We start from the raw sequence: 25,507 nt of genomic DNA on the forward strand, positions 1-25,507 counted from the left end.
ATTTTCTGTATCAAACCCCTTAAAAACGGCAGTGATTGCGGTTTTTATATTTTTTAAAGAAACGATTTTATTACAATTCTTATGTATTGGAAAAATCAATTTGTATAGTTCATTCAATTACTTTCTTCGATTTCTTTTCAAATGAATATCAAATTGTTCAAAAATAAATCTCGTACACGTACATTCAATTTAAACATAAAAAACTACTTATCACTACAATTACTAATTAGTATATAGATACAATAATCAATTATCATTCTAAGCTTATAACATTATAGTATATAAGTCTTGTGATAGTGTGATAATATATTACAACAATTATAATGATAGGTATAGGCGCAATGTATAGTAATTAATATTTATCGTGAGCGTAATTATTTAATTTTAAATTATATATTGTTAGTTATCAAATATCAGAGTCTAATAATATTATATTATGTAGAATAATAAAAGAGTACTATAATTTGCTATTATTTAAAATGACCTTTTGTGTGCTATAATTTATTTATAATTGTTCGTATCGTCTAAATATTTAAAGGTTAGCTGGATATAAAAATGTATCGTTATTGCGTTAGTTGGTATGGTTAAGAAGTAGTTTTTTTTTTTTTAAACGAATTATAGGCAATAGACAATAGTGACTATATAGTATAGTCGATTGCGAACCGACATAACAAACAAATCTATTGTCAAATGTGTATTAAAATTTTTGTAAATACATTTAATATGGCCAAAATAACATCGATTTTTAATAGTATAATATAATTACAATAATAGTAAATTGCAACTGTTTCTAACAAATGTTTTTAAAAATAAAATAAACATTGCCAAAGATATTATCTAGTGGTGCCATCACAAATGAGTGACTTCCCCTTTCTTGGGTGAATCATATTTTCACATTATATCTCATCTAATATTATTAAATTATTCAGATTGTAAATTTACTATGTTTTTATTAATACATTATTTTTTTTTTTTTAATAATAAGATTATTACATCTTTAGTATAAAATATCTATACATAATGTACCTATATTATATATTATCTATTTAAACGTTATAATAGGTTTTTAAATGATTTCAATTATATATTTTAGAAATACGTTGCTGGCATAAACCGTAATGGCACCGTATGGAAAAATACTCTGTTTGTATATAGACATCGTCGTTTCAAAATGACTAACGACATAAAATTCGATTTAGTTGTAGCTGTAATCCAACTAGATACCCCAGTCACCACTCTTTTCGGAACACAAAAATCCAGGGCTTGCACCCGAACCTAACCCGAAACCCAAAACCCGAATTAACCCAAATAAATAGCATTACCCAAAATCTGTATATACAAAACCGATTGAAAAAATTAACACCCGAAATAACCCGAAACCTGAATTTCCATTTGGGTTTACCGGAAACCCGAATTATTGAAAATTAAGTGGCATATCAATTTGTATGTATTTTTTGCAACTAACGCGACTAAGAAGATAACAAGATAGTAGTATAAGTGTGTAATGGATAACTCAATTTTTTTTTGTAACTAACAAAATAATTAATTAAAAATTAAAAAAGACCTTAATGCTAGATGATTGTTTTATTTTATTTCACAATATTCAATAATAGACAATAGTAATTGTGTTGTCTAACATTCTTAATCAAAAATAAATATAACGAAAATATGTTTAGTTAAAAATTAAAATATTTAACAAGCGAGAACTTACTTCTATATAAAAAGGACTGAGTAAATACTATAAGTAATAAGTAATAAACTAATAACTAATAAGTAATAAGTAATAAGTAGGGTTCGGATTTGAAGGCAATATAATCAATAAAAAAAGCATTTAAAATGTAAAAAAAGGCAAAAAAAGGCATTTAATTTATATAAAAAGGCAATTCATAAATATACTACAAAATAAAAAAAAGAACATTTTTTAAACACTTTCAATTGCACACATTTTGAGACAAATACAAATTAAAAATTAAAACTGCATGCAAAATAAACTAGTTGGTATTAATAAAATTATTAATATAAATAAAATATTAATAAAAAAATTGACTACCATGTATTTTGATAGGCTGTCCTCAGTAAATACCTAAATATACTCGATAAGACGATATCGATAAATATTGCGAATAATAAAACCCATTTATAGCTATATACGCAAGCTGTGTATAAAATTATAAAATCAACTGAAAAATTAAACAAAAAATAGGCATTTATAAGTACAAAAGGTAAAAAAAGGCAAAAAGGCATTTATAAGTAAAAAGGCAAAAAAAGGCAAAAAAAAAAGGTTCCATCGTCTAAGAAATTAAATGAAAGTAATGAAACACATTTTTGTATAAAAATTATTTTTCTATTATGATTAATAAAAGAAAGGCATTTGCCTTCAAATCCGAACCCTAGTAATAAGTATTAATATTTAATTACATTTTAAATTTTAAAATTATTTTCATTATGTTTAATTTAAATATAAAATCAGATTACTATATCAAATTTGTATTGAAAATCTCATATTAATTGATATACAACATGTATTTTTTTTAAACACCCAAATTAACCATAATTAACCTGAATAAATCTGCATTTAACCGTAACCAGAAAAGTGTATTAACCCGTAACACCCGAATTCAATACCCCAAATTTTCTTTCAACACCCGAAACCCAAAAAATTTATCCCGGTGCAAAACCCTGCAAAAAAAATCCAAGATTTACATAATTTACATAAACATAGCACTTATAGGATTAAAACTAAGAACAAAAATGTTGTTGTTTTATAAAATTTAAAAAAAAATTATTTTTTATACAATGAATATTATGATACATGAAACTACTAAAAAACTATGAAATGTATCAACAATAAATTCTAATAAACCATGATTAAACGAGTAGGTATAATATACGAAGCAGGTGATAATTTAGTTTTATTCTTTTGATTTAATACATACCTATCTTTAACTATATCAGTGGTGTAGCACGGAGAGTTGTTGTTTATTTTAACACCCCCACTCCTTTATAAGTGTTTATATATAACAGGTATACCTATAACCTATTATAAAATGGTGAAAATATATTAGGTATATATTATGAGGAATGACCATTATTTAATATATTAGTTTTCAAAATATCAACATAAGTATATTATATGTGACAGTTCATATAGAACCTACCTATATTATTGTATTTTTTTGTATAAATATTGTTATTGTTCATATAACATCCACCACTCTCATAGAAATTCCTGGCTGCACACCTAATATTACATTACCTATCTATATTAGTAGATATAGTTTGAGTATTTTACAGGCTAAAGTTAGTGAAAACTCTAAAAGATTTATATATGTATATATATATATCTATAATGATTTGAGATTTTACACTCGGAAATAATGCAACAAGGTATTACAATTTAAAATTATCTCCTTAAATAAATTGAAAAATTGAATAAAAGTATTTTAATCTACGTATTATAAGATAACAGTACGAATCGAATTTATAGCTGACATAGATTCGTAGGTACCTATATTATAACATATACCAATGGAAAGAATAACCAGCAGTACCTAATACATGCCCGCCAAATCCTGTAACTCCAATGATCACTATAATACCTATAATACACTATCACAGTTCGATCGCAAGTCGTAGAAATCATCGCGTGAGGATCGAAAACTGCTGCACGCACTATATTTTTATATTATATAATACGACGCGTACGATATATTTATATATATATCCTCAAAACTCGAGTGCCGCCCTCCTCCGCGCCGACGATCGCGTGCATAACCTTAGGACGTATATACGAGGTGTACAAAATAATATACTCTGCACGAGATAGACTTCGCCATTATATTATATTATATTATATATCATAGTAATATAATATAGGTACTTATATATTGCAGTACACGCCGCCGCGAAAGAGTCTGCAGCGAGTTACGTGATGTGCAGTACGGGCGATGATCCGTTTATCTATAGATATATGGCATTATGGCTACACGCTATAATTTTCCAAGTCAGTGTTTATATTTTCGGAAAAAAATTTTGTTATATTATTACAGTTTGAAGGGTTTAAAGCACTAAACTTTTACAACAAATTTTAAAAGTATTTAGGTACTATTTTTTTTAAGCTTTTTGAATGACATAATATTATCTATTAGGACCGCGGATCTGGACTCTGGAGCAGCGACACCGCAATTACGATTCATTCCCGGGCGTAAGTTTATCTTAATTCATTTGTGCACACATTGTATGCATTCATATTATATTTTTCATTTATCGTATATACACGAGTGACAGATTAAATAAGAATCATTAAAAAAAAATGAGTGATTTTATTGCAAAAACGAATAAAACATGGATTCAAAATTAAATAAATAGCTTCATCAAAACAAATTTTTAGAAATCTTCAGAAATAGTTAGAACTATATGTATGATCAATATTATACAACTATACTATTTAATAAAGCTTGTATTCAATTTTCAGATTTTAATATTAATATATTACCTACAAATTTTGTTGATGAACCTATACTTGGTATTTTATTATTTTTGTCCAACAAATTTTTTTAACATTAATTAAAAGAAATCCTATTTACGATTATCAATAAATATCTCTAAAATATAGTTATTATAAATAAATATCCCTAAAATATAGTTATTATAAATAAAAATCAATCAATTATTTATAAACATTGAACGATAAAAATTACAAAAATTACCACATGAATATTTATACGAATTAGAAGAGTTTTATATTGTTATTAATAATTATTAATATGATAGCCGGTAAGTTGAATTAATAGTATACAATTACAAAATAACTAAAATCGTTATTCTTGGTTATTTAATATGTAATTTCGTCGACATTTGAACTTAAAATAACTATGAAAAAAACTGTGTTTTTGTAAATATTTTTCGGTTACATAATTAACTACTTACGTGGAACCTTGTTTTAAATTTTCAATCCTTATCTATAAAAGTTGAACATTTTATAAATTTTTAACTACATAATCATTTTTAAATTTTCAAATTGATAAATGTTGTAAAAAAATGAATTAAATGCTTAAAAAAAATATATTGTGCCTATGTATTTTTAATATTTTACAACTGCCGTTGTATCAATTTATCTGGAGCCTTGGATACAATTCTCATGCTTTTTTGCACAACGAATACAATTTTATTAACATTTATAGAAAAAAAAACTAAAAATATTTATATAGTATAGAAAATGCTAATATTCAGCGAAAATGTCATGTATACCGTCATTTGTTTTAAAGTTTTGCGTAAAAATTCCCGCTTTTTTGTTTATTTTTCCAGGCATTTTTGAAAACTACTGGACATTTTAACTTCTCCGTTGCACTTTCTAGACTCACTTTCCTATTGAACAAGATACTGAAGTTGTAAATCAAAGCATTATTTCGACTACTTATCGTGTACAGTGACTGTACACAGATAAAAAAATAAATACATTTTAAAAAACACACATCATTGTAAAATTTGCATTCATCGGTCCTCTCAGAATCTGAAATAATAATATTTTTAACTTGTGGTTTGGTAAACCTTTTTTCTAAAAACTTTTAGCGATAAAGTGTAAAGCGGCCATCATGTGAATGGTATATAATATATAATATATAATATATATTATATTATATTAATATAGGTACCTACGTTTATGATGCCGAGAAACCGGTGGAAAAATAAAATCACATTTGCACGCGAGGTCCGATTCGCGTGCAAGTAGAGATAGTGGTATAACATATTATTATGTATATGTACTATTATATGAATAAATGATCCGAAATTCTGGTCAACGTCACCGGAATGAACTGACACGTCTTGCATTATATTATATACATAGAGTTTAGAGACTTAGATATAGAGCTAATGTTCGGTCTTTAGACATGTATACATACTAATATATTAATAATATAATAATACCGATTCGATATAGAGAAAAAAATCCTATCCCGTTCACTGCGTACCTATTATAAGCGCTGCGGTATATAAAAAATGGTTTCGATGGGATACGGTCGAGTGCGTATGTTTTACTATTCCCGTATACACGCACACACGCACACACACACGCACACACACACACACACACACACACACACACACACACACTACGTAGGTATACTCAGCTACATACAATTTTAAAAGCGTATGTAGTTCAAGCCAGGGACGGGTAAACTTTTTCAAATCGTGGGACCTGAGATTATCTAAATAAAATAAAAAACCATATACAGTGTGGTATTCACCAAGCAGGATCACAACCATTTTTTTCTTAACCAGTTTTAATTAATTAATTATTGTTATTAAATTATAATTTAATGAATTTATTAATTTGGAATTTTCGAATATTATACTCATAGACCATATTTTCAATTTCATGAATTTTTTTTACCTTTTAAGAAGTGCTCTACCATAGACAAAAACACTCACCATACAATCGAATGAGATTCCCCCCCCCCACCCCCTTCTTTTACAGTAAACTATTTAATAGATGTTTTTTCTAGGAAAGTTTGATGTAAGTAACTATAATTCAAAATTCGAACGAGCTGTTTCTCTGTTTTAAACTAATGTGTATATTAAGGATAATAGTCCTTAAAAATGATTTATGATATGAAATAAACATTTTTGTATCTATCATATACTCCAATTTTTTATTTTTGAATTTTCATGAGATTACTGCAGTATTTGTAATATATTATTAAGTACCTAGTATATACTATATAGTCAACTTTTTTAGTAATAATACCATTTTGTCACCCTTAATTTTATTACTTATTTGCAGGTGTTCCATGATTCGTTCGACGCAGTTATTCTTGTATAATATACATCAATTATATATCACGTTCAATCAATTGAAATCGTGAACGTCAACTTACATCGTCTTAAAATCGGTTAGGTTAGGCTAACCTATCGGTCAGTGACATTTTGTTCAGTCTTATCTCGATTCACGAGACCCGTAAGCGCACAGTTTGCCCATCCCTGGCTTAAGTCGTCGTCGGCACCGCCACCGAAGTCTCATTCGTTCCTTTTGGCAAACAATTTGTCAACATGTGGCGCGGTACTGTTATACAATTTGAAAACAATAAAATGGGAAAAAATGACAATGCCACTCGCCCTACTGCCGCCGCCGACTCGAGTGACAAGTGTAACCCCCTCGTCGCGCCATCGACGTATATACATATATTGCGACGCATATACAATATCAGAATATATCGCTATTGTGTTAAAAGTCTGTCGCCTGCTCCGTCGTGTAATTGTAATATGTTACGTGCTTGAAATTAAAACGCGAAAAGAGAGGAAATAATAATAACCGTTTAATATACAAGAGTAGAGAACAAATATGACATTTTCACCAAAATCGTTGTTCGTTTTGTTCGCACGAAGAGCCGTTTCGTGCATGAGCTGGAAACGGCGACTATGTACACCTGCAGCCATCACGTCGATACAACACAACAAACATCAAAACGATATCAAAATTCAAACCTTTTCCTACTCGGGGTCTCACGCGTGTATACGAACATGCACAGTGGCCCATATAATATGCTATACTTTTTGTTTATTCAATAAATTGTTTTAAAATATTATTATTGTTTATATACAATATATATGTCAATATGCATACGACTGTTAAATATACGACACACGATATTATGTAGTTTGTATTTTGGGCCTATCCTGTACGTATTAAAATAACAAATGTTACGCTTAAAGTGTAAAAATTGTAAATGTAATTATTAGGTATACTAAACGGGCTAATATCCAAAGTTGTTCAGCCATGTGAATAATTATGCACATTCAGACGATAGACCAGAAATTGCTAAAAAATATAAGTAGGTATTTTATTAAAAATCTAAGTACTAATAAGGAATCAAAACAAAGCATAAATATTTACTTTTATAAGGTTTATTCTGCTTATTTGATTGAATTAATTTTGATGTAAGTGGTAGGTACAACGCCAATATTTTCAACTAAGGTAGGTATTACCTACATGAAATGTACATTATAATTAAAATACAAATACATTTAAAATTAGGTACATTAAAAATTAAAAAAATATCAGTAGGTATTGAGCCAAATTAGAAGTTTGAAATTTGAGTTAAATTTTGATACATCGTACAATAATTGTGCCACGGGCAAGTCACGGTGTCTGGAGAGAAGTGCCGCCATCCCCCACTCGGGCATGGCAGATACCCACGGGTGCCCACTAAAAAATCTGCCAAACCAAAAACACACGTGTTTACTAACCTACAGTTCCTCCCCTACAAATAAAAATCAAACAGCTAATGGCCATAATTGCCGGGCTTCACGACCAATAAAAAAAAAAAGAAAGTTTTGTGTCACATTAACTGTGGAGAAATAAAAATAAAATTAATAATAATAATGTTATAATTTGTATTTTTACTGCTATTCCTTAACTAAGACTTAACCATTATTCTATGTATTAACTAGTGAAACTGTTTTCATTGTTTTCGAACTACCTATATTATAGAATTATTTTAGGTACCAATGGGACAGTGGTGGTGTTACCTTTTTGAAAGACCGCACGCACAGGGGTGAGTTTTTCTGAAAATACCATATTTGAATCAATAGAAACAATTTTTTCACAACGACTGCCAAAAAATCTATTTAAATAATAAATACATGCCGTGCGATCAAATATATTTTTAATGAACACGAACCGATTTCTCGGGAAAGAACTCACGTGTCACGTGAAATTGTCATTATGGTTTTCGGAATCGTTCAATTATGCATAAGTGACTCCAAAAGTACAATATATAAGTAATAACCGATTGTTAGGGCTATACAAATTATTAATACCAATAAACCTACATTATGGTTATTTTAAACTCGTGTTGTATAATAATATTATATAAATATAGAATAATAGAATATTATTCTTATTAACAGTGGCGCACTGGGGTAAAAAATGGGCCCGGGAAAATCACAGATCAAGAGGCCCTAGTTTAGTTAAAGTCACCTATCACCAAAACTCTTAATTTAACATTTAATTTTTCTATTCAAAATTCTCCAACATATTATACTATTATGTTTAAGATTTTTAGCGGAAGGACGAATGTATTGACTCATTTGTGAATTGTTTGAAAATGTAATATAAGGTTCCTCATAACATACCAATAAAATAAAATATTATATAACATAATATACTTATTAAAAAATATCAAAAATCTAAAAAAAAAATCTTTCTTTATAATCGTTTAAAGTTATAATTTTGACAAAATTCGTCAAAATCACAAATATTTGTAAACTATTATTATTTTAAATATTAAATTTATAAAAAAATTCTTTTTATATCTACAATTTGAAAATGTAATACGAAATCCTCCATAAGTTTTCCTACCTTTGACAAAATAAAAAAATATACAGGAATGTCACATTCATTTTTCAATCTTCAAGTTCACATATTTACAATATTTGATATTCACCCATAAACTAACGATTTTTCATCGAACGATTTACTTTTTTTCAAAAAAACGTTTAACTGTAGATATTTGAAATTTTCATCAAATGTTAATATTAGTATTTTCTATACATGGTATAATTTAAAAAATATTTATTATTCTGTTTGGGCTATGTATAGACATTTGAAATGTGAAATGCTATTACATTTTTTGTTATAAATATCGATAAAAATGTTTTTGCTTGGTCAAACAGATTGAACATTTAATATAAGGTTCCTCATAAATTGTTCTAATAGATATTCAAAATATTAAAGATACCTAGACATAAGGCACGATTTTTTTTTACAAGCATTTCAAGCTCAAATTCTGACAACATTTATCAAAATTGAGAACATTTGCAAACTACATTGTAGTAAACAAATTATTAAATATTTTATTTTTATAGCCAAGGATTGGAAATTTCAAACAAGGTTTTTTATAAGTAGTTCATACTATTCATACTGTAACCAACAAATCTAAAATATATTATACAAATACAGTTTTTTTTTAAAATACATTTTTATTTTCAAATTTGGACAAAATTCGATATTTAAATACAAAGAATAAAAAATGTTAGTTATCTTATTGTAATTTAAAATTATATTTCATGAGTATTTGATAGTTTTAAAGTATATAAATATATTATATTCTGCATACATAATGAAATGTTAAAAAGGAATGTTTTCGGCTAAAATTTATTCAAGTTACTGTATTACTAATAATAATTAATACTAATATAAATTATTTTAATAACAATAATACCATAAAATATACTTAGTAATATAGGCTAATAGCATAGGCGCAGATTGACTAAATTGTTGGGGGGGACTCGAGCGGGGGGCTCCACATAGACCAAAATGCTTAGTACCACAGAATATAAAAATAAGTACTAATTACTAGATTTTGAACTGGGGGACTTGACCGACATTTGGGGGGACTAAGCCCCCCCCATTTGCGCCAATGGGTAACAGACCATCTTCGCTCAGAAAATTTTTTTGTAAACAATGATTTTATATCATTGAATTTAGATTTAACACATTCATTACAGTGGGTCACTCGACAATTATAATTATTATTGTACAGCAGAATGGTATAGGTACCCACTTGACCTCGTTGAATACAATGTTGAAGAATCTTAACGTTGAATTAACTTAACTAGCTCAAGTTACTTATTTTCATTAACTTGCTCCCCCCTTGAAATATTATAATTGAACACATCAGGTCATGATAATATTCCTAATATCATTAATTTTATTTAATAGACTATTACTCGAGAATTATTATGTATTATTATAAATGTTTAAAACAGTTCTCCTGTAAAATTCAACAAATATCGAATCGTTCGATTTTTATACATTTATAGATCACTGGGCACAAATCAATATTTTATTATTATAGATGGTTTTTTAGTTTGTTTTTATTTACTTCTTCGAAATAAAAATAATAACTCCGCACTGAATTAAAAACAGCTAGAACACAGAGAGTAGGTGCCGACACCGACCTCGACTAGCATAAATATTGTATTACTCTTATTTTTTACAACCGTATGGGTACCTCCATAATAGTACACTGAATGAAAATAAAAAATTATGTTTAAAAAAAAAAATGTTTAAAATATAGGAATAATATCGTACCAAGTACGTGTAATTAAGTTTTTCGAGTAGGCCATAATTGTAATGTATGCCACGACGAGGATTCAATAGCATCCGCATGTGTAGATATACAATACGTATAACGTATACACATAGGTACCTCCGGTTCGACGGCGGACTTGAGAGTTAAATTTTAGTATACGTATAGTCAGCCGCATACATATATGTAGGTATACAATATATTATATTATATTTTGTGGAGAGGCCAGCTCGGTTTCCGTTTAATTTAACACCTACTCGCACTTAACTCGTTAGAATGTGCATACGCACATATTATTATATTGTATGGAATATTATAGGTGGGTACTTAAACAAGGTATATATACCCGAGTATAATATAATATGTACGCCAGCGGAGAGTTTTAGGCCCTCAGAATTCGTTTTTAGCTGCAGGTGATCTCGTATCCATCGGTAATGCATCTGATCATACATAACTCCTGTAAAAACCATCATTGCCGCACTCATAGCACATAGCTTAGGTTTTTAACATAATCACTATTAATCAAGGCTGGAAATTACGAGTTAAAAATTAACGTCAATTTAATATTAACCAAGTTACTAGTTACATTTTTTTGAAACCATCTTTTAATTTAATAAGTTACTTTTGTAACATAATAACATTTAATAATATAACGTGTTAACTTCAATTTAATATTTTATATCTACAGAACTATTAAAATTATAATGAAGTTTTATATTATCAGTCATTCATTTTTATTGTAGTTTTAGAACATTTTGTTTTCGTGGTACCACTGGCTACGATCGTATCTTGAGGGGTGGCTGCTTTCACATTTCTGACTTCGGAGAAATATTAGATATATATATATATATATATATATAATCATAGAAATGTCCAAGACTATACAGGAAATTCAGAAAATAGTAAAATACATAATCTTCACCAATTTGAGTTTAACGTCATAGGCATGACGGTTGTTGTCGGTCTCTCTTCTAGATAACCTGTATTAAATAAAATATTATTTAGTACTTGGTAGGTATAAGGCCCTATAGATAAAATAAACATATAATAATAATAATGATTTTGTAAATTATTTGTAGGTACTTATACACAATCAGTTTTCTTGTAAACCATCTTGTGTGTGATTGGTAACACCACAGAATATGTCAATGTATATGTATTGTATTACTAAATAATAACTACCCGTGTAGTCTTTAGTTTTGTACATTTTTATTTTGTATAATCAATGATAATCTTAATCAAAAATCTTTATTGAGTATTGCTGTGTAATAAAAATAAGCAAAATACGTCATTAATTTACAGCTCATAAAATAAAAATTTAAACGATATGAATTAATTATTTTTTAGTAGAATGACTTTTTAAAGAAAATTGTTCTTTAAAAATATATTAAAACAACAATCTGTCAATGGGTATATTTAATGTTAAATTAGTTAATAAATACTATAAAATCAAAAAGTATGTACAAATAAATAAACATATATAATAATATGTCATACAAGGCGATTCTTTTATCATAAAACACTCATTATTTCAAAAAGTATTAATGTTTTTGAAAATATTTTTTTACAAAGTTTCAAGTTGTTAAAAACACCGTTATTACTTAAAAAACATATTTTTAAATATTTTTTATCCTTATATTTTTTAAAGTTTTTCTCTTTTTGAATGATAACATTGAGTTTTAATTTCATATTCCAAAGAAGAATATTTTTCTAAGTATTTTGGTACATAAAACTCGAATTTAGGACGAGGAGCTTATGAGTTATAATAGTATTTAAGCGGAGTAGTGGACAAACATTTTGCGGGGTAACCCCGTACCACTCCTCTCCGTCGATCAAAACTTTAAATACTTATAACTCATAAACTACTCGCCCTAAATTCGATTTTTATGAATCAAAATACCTAAAAAATATTCTGCTTTGGAATATGAAATTAAAACTCTATGTTGTCATTCAGAAAAGTAAAAAACTTAAAAAATTATAAGGAAAAAAATATTTAAAAATATAATTTTTAGTAAAAACGTTATTTTTTTAACAACTTAAAACAATATAAAAAATATTTTCAAAAACATTAATACTTTTTGAAATAATGAGTGTTTTATGATAAAAGAATCACCCAGTATATAGGCCTTGCAATTGAAAAAAAAAATCCGTTTTATGTTATTTACAAATAAAACATTACACAGTGTTTGCGATTATCGTAATTCAGAATTAAAACGTTATCCAAGTTTGGCATTTATCGTTATTCAGAATTAAAACATTATACAAGTTTTACGTTTATTGTTATTTAGAATTAAACGTTATACAAGTTTTGCATTTATTGTTAATTAGAATAGTGTTATTACATTTAAAATGTATTAATAATAACTAATGCGGGCAGGTAATGGCCCGGATACGGAATATATGAAATGAAATAAATATTTCTACGAAACCAATATAACTTTTAAATAAATGGATTTCAAATTATTTAGTTTTGCGTTATTTTTCGTTCAATGAAATTCTATAAATTACGTTTTGCGATATATTTTGTTGATGATATACAGGGTGATTAATTAAGCGTAAAACACTCATTATCTCAAAAAGTATTCACTTTTTTCAAATTTTTTTTTCAAAATTTTAGATCTACCCTGTTCTAGAATTATATAATTATTTAATATTTTCACCCTTATATTTATTAGGTAAGCCACCATCAACTTTTGATTTTCAAATGGCACCCATACTAAAAATTTCATAATTTAGTAAGGCTTTTTTTCTTATGAATTATCACGTTTAAATTTTCATTTTTCGTTAATCCGTTGACGAGATAGAACTCCTCAAAGTTTGGGTGTTGTGGGAGGTGTTTGTGTGTAAATGTGTTATACTTACCCCGAAAATTAGAATTTGTATGCCCTAGAGTAAAAAATATTACATTTTTCAGATCAATTTAGTAAGTACCTACTGTAAACGTAAGTTGGGCCCCTAAATGTATTTTACAATGCCAATTTAGCAGGGTTCGCATAATATGTAGATCACCCCATTGAAGGTCTTTGCCGCACTGGTCATAATAATACATATCAGTTACAAAGACCAGAAGCTATAAGTAATAAATTCGATATTCTTCAACCACAAGGTATATCGGTGATAAATGATAATCGTTGTACCTACTGAAAACTCACTACAATGACGTATTTTCACATCAGCTGTTATTTGTATTGTTCTGTACACGATTACAGATATCATTGTTCATGGTTACATGATATGAAGTATACCCAATACTTGGTTACCGTGAAGCACATGGCAATACTTTGAGTATCTGATAAACCGTTATGTTATAAACTTATAGGATTATAAGCACGATGTGATTATAAGATTGAATAATCATTGAATTGGCTCGAATCGAGTTGTTAATGTTAATAAAGTTTTACTTTTTAATATGTATCATTTATAAGTGTTTAAATTTTAATAATGCACTTTTTATGTTATAATTAAGTTCAAGTTTAATATATACATTATACGAAGTTCTTGAATATACCTATTTTTTCTTATCTACATATTATACATATTGTATTTTATTTAATAATTTAATCAAATAAGAAAGTACTTAAATTGGTTAATCACATGACAATTGGATACTTGGCGAGTAGGTACATAATATAAATAATATTATGTACAATTTGTTGGTAAGTTTTACTAGTTAGTAGTTTCTACAATTAAATAAATAATACAATATATCATTAAGTTAAAACATTTTGATTTCAGTTTAATCATTTATACATCTACAATAATTGTTGTTTAAATGCATAGCATATGGTTCACTGTTACCTAGTGGATAATAAATGACTTGTTATATAATCAAGTAGCATAGCACTACATAGAAATATTTCTAACAAGTAAGATGTTTCAGCCAGTTATTGAGTTTTGTTTGTTTCGTTATTTCAATTTGGCACATAGATAGTCCTAGATTATTTATATTCACTACAAACATACTTAGACAGATGATTTGATCACCACTTTTTAATTCATAACAAAAAGTGATTATAAAATAATTCATACACATAATATATTATGATTCCAAATCGCAATTTGAATATACCATAGTGAAATCTACTATCACATATAATTTGGAAGATCCTCTATGTCAAAATGATATTCATACTACTATTTCCAATTACATTTAAAAATACCAATATTTTGGTAACAGTGAAAAATAAAATATTGCTTCACATATTGGATTTAAATATGACTACAAAATAAATTAAGTAAGTATACATTTGTTTAACTGTAATATTATTTAATTATTATAATGACAAACCAATTTTTTAGGTAACCAAATTAATAATTGCAAAGAAGTGGAAGAAAATCTATTAGGACTAACTGCACATTATAACTTACACATAATATATTATGATTCCAGACCGGAATTTGAATATGCCATAGTGAAATTTACTATCACATACAAGTTGGAATATCCTCCATGTTAAAATGATATTCATACTGCTATTTCTAATTACATTTAAAAATACCAATATTTTGGTAACAGTGAAAATAAAAATATTGCTTCACATATTGGATTTAAATATGACTACAAAATAAATTAAGTAAGTATAAATTTGTTTTTAGGTGTAATTAAGTTAATAATTGCAAGAAGTGGAAAAAAATCTATTTGGACAACTAACTGCACATTACCAATGATATTTATTGAAAACTAAAAATTTTGTTAGTGTTAATGTTTTATAATTTGTATGCTATTTTATAATTAATTTAAGTGAGGTGACAACATCAATCATTACAACTTAAAAGATAAATGTATGTTGTGTTTAATCCACATACCTACACATATTGTGTAAATTGTGTTATTTAAAAAATAGTAAGTAGGTATGTGATTAATTATTATTATACATATATAAATGACTACTAAGTAATTGCTCAATATAAATTCTTTCTGTCAATGATTGGTGTTGTCATTAAATAGTAATTTGTACTAAATTTGAGTTAAAATAATATTATTAACAGCATTTTAAAAATTTTACTTTTGTTTTAAGTCTGGGGTTATTGGAAAGTTGGTTTCAATTTTTTGAATACATGTTATATCTTTAATCATATTTTGCAAAACTGCAAAACGACAATTTTGATTTAACGGTATCATCATTTTGGAATAGATTTTTCATAGTCCTGGGCTTATAAATGAAAGTAAAATTTTATAATGGTTCATAATATTAACAGTGACGCTGAAGTCCTAAAATTAGGATTAAGATCATTAATACGCACAAAATATAAATCATTATTTTTACGCACTAATCAATCACCCATTTAAGTTAAAATAGCTAGTTGAATATTTATTATTGGGTTCGGCGTCACTGAAAATTGTTATAAAATGTGGGACAATTGGTCATGAATAAAATTAGTTCAAAGCCAATTTATTTATCATAGGTAATGTAATATTTACCTGTTCAAAATATTATTTAAATGTGTTAGTATAGTTTATTCAGAATTGTAAATTGAGTGGACAACGATTAAATAAATATGAACTAACTAGTATTTTTATAGTATTAGTATTTTATTTAAAATGATAAAAACTTGATGGTTGATCTTTAAGTTTATGAATGTTATTAGTGTTGTTAGATGGGGGATAAAACAGCAGGTCCTATCTGTATATATTAAATATTATTAATTTCCTTTGTACAGCTTGTTTATAACATCTTGTAAATTATTATTTATTATTTCATATGTATACACTGCAACTTTATTATATTGTTAGGTACTCGTATGCACAATCATATAAGTACTATAAATCAATTTAAGTGTCGCCTAAGCACAGTTTTCTATACTTTTGAATAATTACTATAATTTATATTTTATATAAAATCAGCTTGATTATAGTATTTAATATATATAATTATCAAACAAATAACACCGATAATATTATCGTAAACATTATTGATAAGCATGGAATAATAAATTAATTTTGAGGAAAAATAATTACAAGTTACAACATAGAACACTGTGTTCCATGGTAATTCGTAATATTTTAATAGGTATTTAATTATTAGTGGTATTACCTAACTACGGGTTACTTAGATTTCAACTATGCAAGATGCAACCAAAAATGATTTTATTAATTTTTAGTTATTTACTGTCAGGAAAATATTACAGTATTTAAAGTGTTATTACTATTTAATTATTAAATTTAAATATTCAAATTAACAATACTTTATAGGCAGGCGGTAGTACATAATATTCAAATTGTGAATACCTATTGTTCTGTTTAATCACGAGTAATTGTGAAGCGTTCCCTTGTTGTATGTTCGTAGTATATTAGTATCTATTAGTATCTTTGTACTAGGAATGAAGATTAAGGATATTTAATTAAGTTGAAAATCGGGAAGTATAATTATTATGCTATAATAGTAAGTATTAATTATTTAATAAGTTATTAAAATTGGCGGAAAGCTTGTCGATGTCGTCAGGCAATAATGTTGGCCAGCATGAAGGTGATTTATACGTCTTATTAACAGCATAGAAACCAACATGATGTTAGATACTTGTTTGCCCGTACTAGAAAAACGTGTTAACAGCTGAGTTCATATCACAAGGTTGTTATCATTACAACCATAGAACAACTGAAACATGGACTAAGATATAATGGACTGGAAACGAGCAGCTTATCACGGCCACGAATGCATGTACAACATAGATAATATAAGAATGGATAGAACATGCCTATACCAGTTCCATATGGGGCCGTGTGCTTTTTTGGGGCAGAGAGAACGTAAAGAGAGAAAGACGATATGGGGCTTTTTAAGGTTATGTGCAAAACTATTTTATTAAATAATAATGATAACATGATAGTCAGTTATATTTAGATATTTGTCAGTTTGTATTTGGATTGTTGTGCCACTTGTGCCTAGAAAATTACTCTAAACTTTGTTAAATATTTAAAATATTAAAAATATTAATTATTATATCAATATTTGCCCCATATAACCTTAAAATAGTATCACTAAAGTTTCATGTGATAAGTTCTTATGTCCTATCCATTCTTATATTATCTATGATGTACAATAAGCAAAGTGCGGGGGTCGCTATGTGTTGCTGGAGTTCACAGCGCCCTCTGCATTTAACACGGACTAAGATACAAACTGTGTAGCCAAATCAAACCACCGATAGCGCTGAAAACTTCAAGAACAGTGTTCTTATCAGCTAAGTGACACCTTTTCGTGGCCGTCCCCCGACCTCCGCCGAACATGACGTTTCCAGTCCATTATATCTTAGTTCGTGAACTGAACATTAAACATAACAGCTGATCAAAATAAGAATGTGTAGTGGTAATCTTGAACTAGGCGCATTGAAGGACTTTGTAGTGGGGATTACATGCGACAAGACGTGATAGTCCAATAATCCAATTACTTATAATATGTATGTATAACAATAAAAGTAGGTACACTGATAATCATTTATCACCATATCTTCGGTATCGAATTTATTACTTGTAACTTCTGGTCTTTATAAGCGAAAAGCATATCAATAATATCATGACCAGTGGCACTATTAGCGTGGGGGAGAACTGTGCAACATAATGGAGTATTTTGGGGTACAACTTAGGCTTAACTATCGTACTTACTGAATTGATTTGAATAGTTTATTATTTTTTACGCTGGAGCACAAAAATCTCAATTACTGCGGTCTGCAGTACTGACTAGGTATAACGCATTTACACACAAACACCTCCCAAAACACCCCAACTTTGAGGAGTTGTATCTCGTCAACGGATAAATGAAAAATGAAAATTTAAGCGTGATAATTCATAAGAAAAAAAGCCTTACTAAATTATGAAATTTTTAGTATGAAAATATTAAATAATTATATAATTCTAGAACAGCGTAGATCTAAAATTTTGATAAAAAAAATTTGAAAAAAGTGAATACTTTTTGAGATAATGGGTGTTTTAAGCTTAATCAATCACCCTGTATAATATATTTTGTTAATCATTATGTTTTGTTTTGCGGTATTTAATTATTTTTGATCATCGCTTTCCTTTATAATAAATTTATTACGTTTACAAATCTCAATCGTTTTTTGTCAAATATAACGTTATTATCATAATGTTATTGTAACGTTTGCAAGCCCTGGTCATAAGTGATATGTCTATGATTGCTGTATACTGTATGGAATTAAAATATCCCAAATATTGAAGTATAATAGTATAACTTGTATTATTTGTGTTAGTTTTATTTATACAAAATCAATATTTACAATATTTTTACATAACTTATTATAAAGTGAAATGAGTGGTCTTTTTAACTGTAGACGTACCTTTTTTGATGGGTGGGGGGAAAGTTGGCCAGTCAGTTGTCTTGTAAATAGTAAATACGATGCGCCTATGCCGTATATGCCTTCTATATGGGCACAACTCAGAATTTCATAGAACATTTTCTAATTCGTCTATTTTGTAGGTATGCTACTTTTCTTTTCAATTATTAAATCAAATTTTATTTTTTAACTAACATAGCTTTTACTTATGTTAACGAGTTAAACAAATTTGTTAACTTGCCCGGCCTTACTATTGACTATTGAGTGATAGGTACGATTAAATGTATACTAATATATAACTATTGGCTATTCGTGTACAACATAAATACATAAATTATATCTTTCCGGCCCAAATTAGTTATTTGTCTGAAATACGAATAATACAATTTAAAAGCTTTTACCTATCTATTAACATCAATACAAATTGAATAAAAAATATTTGCATATAAATTGTAAATTATTGTTCAACATGCCACTAATAAAAATGAAATCATTGAAAACATTCATTTTGTTCGTTCTTTCTATAGAAATTAACTCGTCAAGCTTAAACTCAAATGGTAATATACTACTAAGAACGTTTTATATTATAAACATAATATTTAATTAAAATCAACTTTTAAGCTGGGCGATACACAGCTTTTCAAAAAAACTTTTTGTTTTAATTTATATTGAAGAATATATTCTTATATATACTTATATTACTTATATTACTTATAAGTAGGGAACGGATTTTATTGTAAATACATATTTTTATTGAAATGAGATATTTTTAATCTGATAAAAAATGTGTACGATTTAGATCATTCTAATTAAAATAAACCCAAATTTACTTTACATATTTTTACATATTTTTACATATTTGGTAAATAAATACTTATTTTGTACATATTTTAGTAATTTTTGATCTTTTCCTTCCGACGACCAAATATTATACGTTATCTAAATGACATTTACGTACCTATTTTCGGTACGCCGCATGCCACTATATACATTAGAACTAATTCATTTTTTGTCGATCTTGGAAATACCGGACGATGTAGGTATAAAATAAGGAAGTGGTATAATACGATAAACATTATCTACATTATATAAATGGACTTACGTACTTTATACACCGTGGACAAGTGGGTAGATAACGTGTTTATTCAATGTTACGGTTTCACTCTTCAGTCTTTGGTGTATGTTTAGTTACTGATCTAATGTAATTATTTGTATCGTAGCTGTTTTTTTCTTTGTACCTACATCGAAATTTTGTTGTTTTTTTTTGCAAAATTGTTTAGAATGCCTAAAGCTGCAAGTTCAATCAATAATAAAGTAGCCGCATATTTAAAAGAATTTCCGAATGAAACATTTCAAAGCGATGGTAAAGTTTTATACTGTAAATGTTGTGAAAAATCGGTATCAATAGGCCAGCGCTTTCAAGTAAGTCAACATATTTCTACCACTAAACACAAACAAAATAAAGAGCGTCAAAATAAATTTAAGCAACAATTTTTAACATCTTCGCCTTCTACATCTTCTGATGATAATTCGTCAACATTTTATACTGATTTATGCCGAGCATTTATTCGAGCTGACATTCCAATTTTTAAACTAAAAAATCCAGCATTGAAGGATTTTTTAGAACAATATACTGGCAAAACAATTCCAGAAGAAAGTACAATAAGGAAAAAATATGTGAATGTAATTTATGAGGAGACTTTAACATCAATTAGACAAAATATACAGGATGGACCCATTTGGGTTTCTATTGATGAGTCGACTGATGCGGATGGTAGATATGTGGGTAATGTTATTGTTGGTAAACTTAGTTCTGAGCCTTGTAATTCGTTTCTTTTAAATTGTGAGCAGTTAGATAAATGCAATCATAAAACCATTGCTAAGTTGTTTAACGATTCAATGAATTTATTATGGCCCGAAGGAGTAAAATATGAAAATGTATTTTTATTTTTGTCCGATGCCGTTCCGTATATGTGTAAAGCAGGTAATGTTCTGAATGCATTTTTCCCTAAACTAATACATGTCACTTGTTTAGCACATGGTTTTCATCGGGTGGCAGAAACAATAAGATCAAGTTACCCTGACGTAGACCAATTAATAGCAACGGTTAAGAAAATATTTCTTAAAGCACTAAGTCGAGTTTTAAAATTTAAAGAATTGTACCCCGATCTCAATTTACCTCCAGAGCCTATTTTAACGAGATGGGGTACGTGGTTAGAAGCAGCTCTGTATTATTGTGAACATTTTGAAAAAATTAAAAATAGTTATTTTATAGTTATAGTTATTAAATATAATTAGTTAAAAATATAATTTCAAGTCTAAATACTGAAACTGCCACTTTATATTATTTTTTTTGTTAAGCAGTTATTACATATTTTAATATTTTATTTACATATTTCATTAAAAATAAGTACATATTTATGTACATATTTTGATTTTTTTATTACAATAAAATCCGTTCCCTACTTATAAGTTATAGTTGCGCCATTTGAACTCAAATTTAATATGACATTAAAAATTATTTGTACCATCAATTTACCTATATGGATACCTATATTATATATAGGTTATTAGCTGGTTAAGTTAGATCATATACATGAATCAACTATACACTAATAATGAATCATACTTGGAAATTAAAAATATTATATTAATAATCATGTAATAATAATTAGTTGAAATAAGTTCATAGCTATTTGTTTCGGAAAGCATTCACTGCCTTCCATGTTATTTCTTTTTTTTAACAATTTAAAATTCATGCGATTCTGTCATCTTACTTATATTTAAACATTATTATTAATCAACTTTTAAATTCATAATTACATCGTATATAATTTTGATTTAAAAATCTAAAGCAAAATATTTTTATGAAAATAAATATCGAAGAGGTATTGAACATATTGTATATTTACAATCATTTAAAACTGAGATAAATAGATCTTATCTAAACTTTAAATTGTAAACAACTAGCTGACCCCGTGCACTTCGTTTCACGTTAAAAATACCTATATGATTCAAACTTTGTTCAATCCATTATTTAATATTCAGTGTAATGGTGTTTAAAAATATGTTCTACTATTTTTATTATAATCTGTAACAAATGATATTAATTATTTATAAACAACAAATATTTTTGATTTCCATCAACCGTTTTGAATCTTAAAATGCAACTTGCTAGATCAACTTTAAATTTTGAATTTTGGAAAATTTTTTCTTAGTACATACTTACACGGTGGTACGAAGGTATCGTGAAAATTTCAAGTCTCAAGCTATTATTGTTTAGGCTCTAAGTTGATCAGTCAGTGTGTTAGTGAGTCATTCAGGACACGTTTGATTATATTATATTATAGGTTATAGCCATGCAGGGTGGCGTTGTTAGTGCAAAACAGAGGCGTGCTCAGAAATTTTGAATGGTGGGGGTTGGTTTTTAGCGTTATAAATCTAGTTTAGCACCATAACAGACATTTATGAAATACATCCAATAAATTTGTTGATAACTTGTTGGACATCGTTAGATGCAACTATTTCATAAGTGTCTGTTATTGTTGTGCTGCTAATTTTATGAGGGTGTAGCTTTCGGTAGTTTTTGGACCAATCCAATGATTGCGGTTTCTACAAATCGATCAGACATTTAAAAATTCTAAAGCAGTGATTTAAAACATTTTTTACTTCGGCGGGCCATAATCGTAAAACGTTGCGTTTGTTTGGTACACCAGTAATATCAATTTACTATTCAGTATTCCATCGATATAGTATGGCGTATCTATACCTACTTATCCTCTAGTGTAATAATATAATTAATATTTTTTTTTAACATTTTGTTTTAATTTAAAACTTGGCCACGGGCCTTTGTTTAAGGTCGAGACACTAAGGTTGACAGGCCATATCGGACGTAGGTTAGGAATCACTGTTCTAATAATAAGACTCCCCGGGCTGCAATGCTAAATTTTTGATAACAAAATAAAATAGGTACCTAGTCGTACAATTAGTTACAAATAGTACGAAGATCCGCGTTCGATTTCCTATTTTCAGATCGTATTCATAATATTATAATATATACATTATACAGTGTAGGCTATTATAATAAGGTGATAATATGCGTTTGAGCGTTTATGTTATTTTTACCATGCATGTAAATTTACTATACACTCGCGATCGACAATCAGGGCAATAAAGATTGTGAACGCATATCATTATTTTTATGATCTTAAAATGTTCAAAAACGTATAGAATATATACATAGGTATTATACTCTGACACTCTGCTTGCTTGTCTGTACAGTATATTTATTTCATTCTGATGATTATTCAATCAGTCGGCAAATCACGCTTATGTACCTACGTGTTTGTACGTTTAATAGGTACATTGTACCATTCAGTGTTTTCATTTGATACGGTTTGTATTGTTAATATTTTAATTATTAAATATATGGACAATGTATCACTGAATTCAACTGTTCATCGAAACATTTTAAAATAATAAACATGATTGATCAAATCAAAGTACCGACAACAAATTTATTGTATGCATTAAAAAAATATTATAATAAACTGTGACATTATGATTATGATAAAAATCAAAAAAAAATTTTAATTAAATTTTTTTTTTATTTTTTTTACTTTTTTACGAAAACTTTATTCTTAATCTTATAATACATACAATACATTTGTTGTCGGTACTTTGATTTGATTAATCATGTTTATGATTACATGTTTATGTAACATAAATATGGTTTTTTTTTTATACATTTTGATAGATTTAGATTTCGAACATAAAAATAGTTGGTTTTAATTTAAATTTAAAGTTTATGGATGAATAAAGTATATTATAGTGCTGTGAACTTCGTGGGGTACCTTTTACATAAAATAAGTGTATATTGATTCATATAAAAGCATGTTGACGTATATTTTTTGTTGTCATTATTTAATGAAAACAATGACAATTCATTTTTGTTTATGAATAAAATCAAGCAGTAAGTACTTACTACGATTATAAAGAATAGGTGTATTCATAACGAAATTGGTAGGTGCATAATTTTATATATTTTCGTTGCTTCCTCAAAAACAACAATTATTATATATACAAATGGCGCCACACACCCGCTTATTATAAGACGTTTGAATGATCTGATACAGGACATTTGAAATTTAAATATATTTAAATACTAATTCAAAGTAACTTACATGTGGTCCCACGTCAGTACCATTGTTGGTTGTTAGCTGTTATATAATAGTAACACTTATGAAATTATACAGAAAAAAATGGTTTCACCCGGAAAGAACCAGAAAAGATACTGATACAGTTTTTGACAAAAACAAACATATTCACCATAAAAACTTCGGGGTTTTCCTTTTTTTCTCGATATTATCTAAACGAAAATAGTTATTCAAGTCTGAAAATCACAGAATTAATGGATTTGAAAACAATATAAAATTGGTTTTGTATTTGCCGTTTCGAACAAACGATATTGCACAGTCAAAGCCAACAAAACAATTTAATACTAGAGTAAATAATAATATAGTAATTTCCTACTTTCGTTGGACGATGACGGTATCATAAGGTACAAGTAGCTTGTGTAGGCGTCGGATGATGATTTTGCGGGTCGTGTATTATTATTATTCGGTATACGAGACGAGCGCACTATACAGCGACGTCTTGTCGCGTGTTACCTACACAGCATTATTATTATTATATATTAATATTACGTATACACTTGCACGTTGTACAAATACGAATATACACACGAATGCTCGCGCTCTGTTTTTAGATTAGGAAGTCCAATTGTGAACAATAAAAAACATAATTGAGACTAAACGCCGCCGCCTACTCGTCGTGTTTTTCACGGTGTTTGCTAAATATTTACCGACGTCTGCGTGGTTTCGAGCAATTAAATCGGATCGTCTTTCGCGTAATTCGAACACGTCCGCGAGATCAATTAATAATATACAATAATATTATTGCTGCATAATACACGTAGGTGGCTGCTATATACGCGTGTGTATAAGTGGCGTAAGTATTAGTGTTTCTGGTCAGTTTTACAACGTCGTAAAAAAATGAGCGACCGCGACTCAGTGTTGATGTCTCCAGATCACGGATTTCGGGAAAGTGTTTTCATCAGAGATAATTAC

The sequence above is a fragment of the Metopolophium dirhodum genome, chromosome 1 (genome assembly GCF_019925205.1).
Source record: "Metopolophium dirhodum isolate CAU chromosome 1, ASM1992520v1, whole genome shotgun sequence".
Lineage (NCBI taxonomy): Eukaryota > Metazoa > Arthropoda > Insecta > Hemiptera > Aphididae > Metopolophium > Metopolophium dirhodum.